The sequence below is a fragment of the Physeter macrocephalus genome, chromosome 19 (genome assembly GCF_002837175.3).
Source record: "Physeter macrocephalus isolate SW-GA chromosome 19, ASM283717v5, whole genome shotgun sequence".
Lineage (NCBI taxonomy): Eukaryota > Metazoa > Chordata > Mammalia > Artiodactyla > Physeteridae > Physeter > Physeter macrocephalus.
The window spans coordinates 19,102,870-19,108,862 of NC_041232.1; the positions used below are offsets into that span (position 1 = coordinate 19,102,870).

General features: G+C 42.2%; 1 long non-coding RNA gene across 1 annotated transcript in view; it reads left to right on the forward strand.

The window, feature by feature from the left end:
• The first annotated feature begins 4,772 nt into the window (after window positions 1-4,772).
• The window catches only part of LOC112064062 (uncharacterized), a 21,591-nt gene continuing 20,370 nt past the window's right edge, over window positions 4,773-5,993 (forward strand). The window contains exon 1 of the long non-coding RNA XR_002891343.3: window positions 4,773-5,187. This is a non-coding gene — a long non-coding RNA (uncharacterized lncRNA). The remainder of the gene's footprint in view (window positions 5,188-5,993) is intronic.

Sequence of the window (5,993 nt, forward strand, 5' to 3'; positions counted from 1 at the left end):
ACATATATATATATATATATATATATATGTCTTCTAGGCTTTTTTGAAGTATTGGACATGGTTCAAATAATTTCATTACTATCCTTATAGAACTCTGAGATCCCAGAAAACCAGAATGGAAACTGGAGCTGGCAGTTCAAAACAAATGGAAATTGGAGAGAGGGAATTCAGAACACAGATCCAGGCACAGACCTCCTCTTCTGGGATTCTCCCACCCCTTTGATTCTATTGAGTATTCAGTGACATACCACTGGCTGGTGTGAAGCAGGGAATCCTTCAGGAACACAAAATTTGGTGGGAATGGGGGAGTCATTAAAGTATGCCAATCTAGAATGAGTGGCAAAAGAAGGGAAGAAAAAAGAAGAATGAGTGAAGAGGGAGAGGGACATGGAGAGAGGCAGAAGGAGGAGGAGAAAGGAAGAGAAAAGAAGAAAAGAGGGAGGATAGGTATAAAGAGGAGGGAGCAAAAGAAGAGAAAAGGAAAAGAATGGATGACCGTTTACATTGTCTTTTCTTGTAACTACTGGTGAGGTCTTCATCACCAAATATAGTAACCCCGAATGGAGGTAATAGGCAAGTGTTGCTAGGTCCACCAGCAGTGCTATTGTGGAAGAACGATTTTCTCAAAGGGACCTTTACCACCTCCCCTACCCAACTGGTAACTTGGAAGCCAGAATCTTTGAAAATTACAGTATAAATGGAGAAAAAGGATATTACTAATTCCAGTAGTAAAATGAAAACTGTTAGTCCAGTATCCTAAGGTTAAGTTCTGTCCTGCTATGCAGAAAATTCACAACAACTCCCTTGTCTTTGTGCTAGCTGAAAAACGAAATAACAAAAGCAAACATGAAAAACAAACAAGCAATAATAACAAAAAAACCCCTCTGGGTATCCAGAAATACAGGGCAACCTTGAGCAAAGTTTAACTGGCTTGGGTACTTAATTGCTGTAAAATGAGAGTGTTTATTTGGAGATTTAAAAAATAACTCATTTTCCTTAGAAACCCAAATTCTTATTTTTAATAATGAAATCCTTTAACCTAGTTGCTTATATTTTCAATGGATTATTTAGTTTACGGTAGCAAAAAGAGTTAAACATCAAACAAAGAGAATAGATGCATACTTTTTCCTCACTCTAGAATTTAAACAGTACTCAAGAAACATCTAAAGATCTGTCTATTCTGCATCCAAAGAAAATGCTCTTCCTTAATTTTTTACTCTAGAGTTTAAAGTGGGTTTTTTTTTTTTTTGGCGGGGGGTGGGGAAGAATAGAAGGTGAAGAGAGAGTTATTTTAAAATGCCGTAAAAGAGTCTTCTGTATTTGAACTCCCAAAATGTTCTGACTGTCTTTAAGAAGTGTTAGCAAAAAGATCTGTTTATTCATAGTTAAATTCTGGCTAATGACCAGTTTCAGAGTACCTTCTTCTGGGCCCAGTCTCTGCTAGACTTCATATTCCAGAACGTTCTGCCCTGATTGACCACCCTCAGAGATAAACATGAACTCCTGCATCTACTCCATAAAGAGGACAAAGCCTCAGTCTTAATCCTCTTATCCTTTACACAGGATAAATGCTGTCTCCTAGGTGCCAGGCAACAACTCAGAGCCCCTTTATCTGAACATTCAAAGTAGGGATAATCATTTTAAAACAGTGCAAGTAGTCAAGTTCCCATTTTTAAAAACCCATTTTAAAATAGGCTTTCATCACCTTCACCCAGTGATCAGTATTAACTTCATTAGTAGTGAGACAACCAGACATTACGTAGGGCCTAATACGAGGCAGTAGGAAGTATACAGCATTACCCTATGAAGCATTCTTACCAAAATGTTTAACCTGATTCCTATCAAGCCTTGATCTAACTTTGAGCTTAGATGAAATACAGAGGACAGAAGAACAAGTTTAACAACACCATGAGAAAACAGACAAATCCCGCAGGTGGGACATTCTGCAGAACAATTAGCCCAGAATCGTCAAAAAGTCAAAGTCAATGAGGTGTGGGGGTGGGAGGTGGTGAACTGGGAGATTGGGATTGACATATATACACTACCATGTGTAAAACAGACAGCTAGTGGGCACCTGCTGTATAGCACAGGGAGCTCAGCTCAGTGCTCTGTGGTGACCTAGATGCCGGGGGGTGGTGGGAAGGGGTGGGGGAGGGAGGGAGGGAGGTCCAAGAGGGAGGGGATATATGTATACATATAGCTGATTCACTTCGTTCGTTGTACAGCAGAAACTGACAGAACGTTGTAAAGCAACTAAACCACAATTTAAAAAAAAACTACATACTATTGTTTTCTTTAAAATGTACATGAATGGTAAACTGCTGTCTATATCCCTTTCTGATGTGATTTTCCAGCTCTGTCAGTGTTTTGTGACCTTCATCTGTGCTGACACTGTGGACCTCGCCTCTTCATTTTGATTGTTGCTTGATGTGCGGTCCAGTGATTGAATAAACCGCAGTCTGTCCACGCCCCGACAGGCAGTGAGGTTGTGTCTACAGTGTCATTATTGTGGATGAGCCAGTGTCTTCATCATGAATGGGGTCCCCCTTGCAGGTGGTTCGTAAAGAAAATAAGTTCAAGTAAACTTAGGTATTTTGGGTGTTATTTTGGGAAGATATCCGGCTTTGAAATCAAACTCATCTGTGTTCAAATCCCAGTTTTGCTTTGTCTTAGCTCAGTGACGTTAGTACAGTTATTTAATTTCTTTGAGCCTCAGTTTCTTCGCCTGCAAATATGCAATTATAACATCACAGTTGCTTGGTTTAAAGGGGATATTGTAGGGCCTGGCCCCTAATGGGTATTTGATGAGTGTTAGTTCTCTTTGTTCAAAATTGACTGCACCCAGTGTTGACTAGAACTGGGAGTGCCTGGGACTCTTGTTCACTGACGGTGGGAATGTAAATGGTAGAGCCACTTTGGAAAACACTTGGGTACTTTCTATTAAAGAACTACTTAAAAAAAAATTAAATATACACCTACCATATGACCCAGCTGTTCTACTCCTTAGAGAAATGGAAACATACGTCCACATAAATATTAAAGCAGCTTTATCTGCACTAGCTAAAAAAACTGGAAACAACCCAAATATACTGCAGTAGGTGAATAGATAAACTGTGGTGTATCCATACAATGGAGTACGTCTCAGCAATAAAAAGGAATGAACTATTTATACACATACAACATGGGTAAATCTCCAGATAATTATGCTGAGTGAAAGAAGCCAGACAGACAAAAGTATGTAATGCATCTATCTAAAACTCTAGAAGATGCAAACTAATCTCTGGTGACTGAAAGCAGCTCAGTAGTTGTCTGGGAATGGCGAGGAGGCACTCACAGAGGCAGGAATTCCAAGGGGCCAAAGGCGTGATAAATGCGACCCATATTCATTGTGGGGATGGCTTCATGGGTGTGTACTCACGTACACATGTATGTAGGAACTCATCAGATTGTACGCTTAATTAATTTAGTTATTTTTGGCTGCATTGGGTCTTCGTTGCTGCGCGCAGGCTTTCTCTAGTTGTGTCGAGCAGGGGCTACTCTTCGTTGTGGTGCGGGGGCTTCTCGTAGCGGTGGCTTCTCTTGTTGCAGAGCACAGGCTCTAGGCGCGTGGGCTTCAGTAGTTGTGGCACGTGGGCTCAGTAGTTGTGGCTCACGGGCTCTAGAGCGCAGGCTCAGTAGTTGTGGCGCAGGGGCTTAGTTGCTCCGCAGCATGTGGGATCTTCCCGGACCAGGGCTCGAACCCGCGTCCCCTGCATTGGCAGGCGGATTCTTAACCACTGCGCCACCAGGGAAGCCCCTGTACACTTAATTGTACAGTTAATCGTATGTCCACTGTGGAAAACTCACAGATTGTACACTGGAAAACTTTTTACACAAAGTTGAAAATTAAATAAGAATAAACTAACGCATATTTCCACTTTTTTTTTATTTTTATTATTTTTAAAATTAATTAATTTATTTATTTATGGCTGTGTTGGGTCTTCGTTTCTGTGCGAGGGCTTTCTCTAGTTGTGGCAAGCGGGGGCCACTCTTCATCGCGGTGCGCGGGCCTCTCACTATCGCGGCCTCTCTTGTTGCGGAGCACAGGCTCCAGACATGCAGGCTCAGTAGTTGTGGCTCACGGGCCTAGTTGCTCCGCGGCATGTGGGATCCTCCCAGACCAGGGCTGTGGGATCTTCCCGGACCAGGGCTCGAACCCGCGTCCCCTGCATTGGCAGGCGGATTCTTAACCACTGCGCCACCAGGGAAGCCCCTGTACACTTAATTGTACAGTTAATCATATGTCCACTGTGGAAAACTCACAGATTGTACACTGTGGAAAACTTTTTACACAAAGTTGAAAATTAAATAAGAATAAACTAACGCATATTTCCACTTTTTTTTTATTTTTATTATTTTTAAAATTAATTAATTAATTTATTTATGGCTGTGTTGGGTCTTCGTTTCTGTGCGAGGGCTTTCTCTAGTTGTGGCAAGCGGGGGCCACTCTTCATCGCGGTGCGCGGGCCTCTCACTATCGCGGCCTCTCTTGTTGCGGAACACGGGCTCCAGACACGCAGGCTCAGTAATTGTGGCTCATGGGCCCAGCTGCTCCACGGCATGTGGGATCTTCCCAGACCAGGGCTCGAACCCGTGTCCCCTGCATCGGCAGGCAGATTCTCAACCACTGCGCCACCAGGGAAGCCCCTCCACTTATTTTTAAAAGCTAACAAGCCTTTAGTGTTAAAGTTGCATTTTTTTAAGTATTTTGACCTGGTAATTACAGCCTTGGCAAGTTGATTTAAGAGAGGTAAACAATGCCTAGGATTCTTTTATCACATGGATGTTACTTAATTAGTTGTAGTAAGTTCTGTTTGAGTCAAATTATTTAGCAAAGTAGGTGCTAAGAAATAAATGGAATTTGGTTCTTCTAGTGTTTAATGCCCTGCTTTGGTATGTAATACCCAAAGTCAAACATTAATGAACAGTTAACATTTGTGTTTGTTACATTGTACTTGTAAACATAAACAATGAAAAGTGCTTCTTGATTTCATGAATGCTTGAATTGTGTTGTTTTCCCAGGATGATTTTTCTCCCACGAGTAAGCTTCAGCGTTTGCTGGCAGAATCCCGTCAGATGGTTACAGATCTGGAGCTGAGCACCCTGCTCCCCATCAGCTCTGAGAATCTCAGCAGCAGCGCCAAAAATGTACGTGGTTCCTTTTCTTTCGACCCCATCTGTAGTATCCGAACACTCCAGTCGTTGTGCGCAAACGTCCCTTTCTGTTAGAATGAAAGGGGAAGAGGTAGCAGGCTGGGTTTAAGGAGGAAGAGAAAGTCATACTCAGATGTCGCCACACCCAGACTTCCTCTTTCCAGTTACCTGGGCACATGCACGTACATTCTGGGGGATTTAAAAAAAATATTTTATTGTAGAAAATTTCAAATACAGATGTAGAAAGAATACTTCCAATCACAGAGCTTCAGTAACCATCAGCTTTCTGCTGTTTTGTTTCATCTTCCCGCATCCATACCTGTTTTCTCCTGAAACATTTTAAAGCAAATCCTAGACATCGTATCATTTCACTCATATGTACTTCATTCTGTAGCTCTAACAGATAAGGACTTTTTTCACACCCAGCCAAATTAACAGGAACTCTTTAATATCGTCTAATGACTAGACCACGTTAAGGTTTCCCCATTTATCTCAAAAATGTCTTTTTACTGCTTATTCAAATCAATACTCAACTGAGGTCCATACTTTGCGCTTGGATAAGTCCCTTAAGGTCACACTTAATCACTAACAGTTCCTTCTCCTTCCCTCCCTCCCTCTTTCCTTCCTTCCTCTTCCTCCTCTTTCTTCTTCTTCTTTCATTGTTTTTTTTTTTTTTTTTTTTTTTTTTTTGCTGTACGCGGGCCTCTCTCAGTGTTGTGGCCTCTCCCGTTGCGGAGCACAGGCTCCGGACGCGCAGGCTCAGCGGCCACGGCTCACGGGCCCAGCCGCTCCGCGGCACG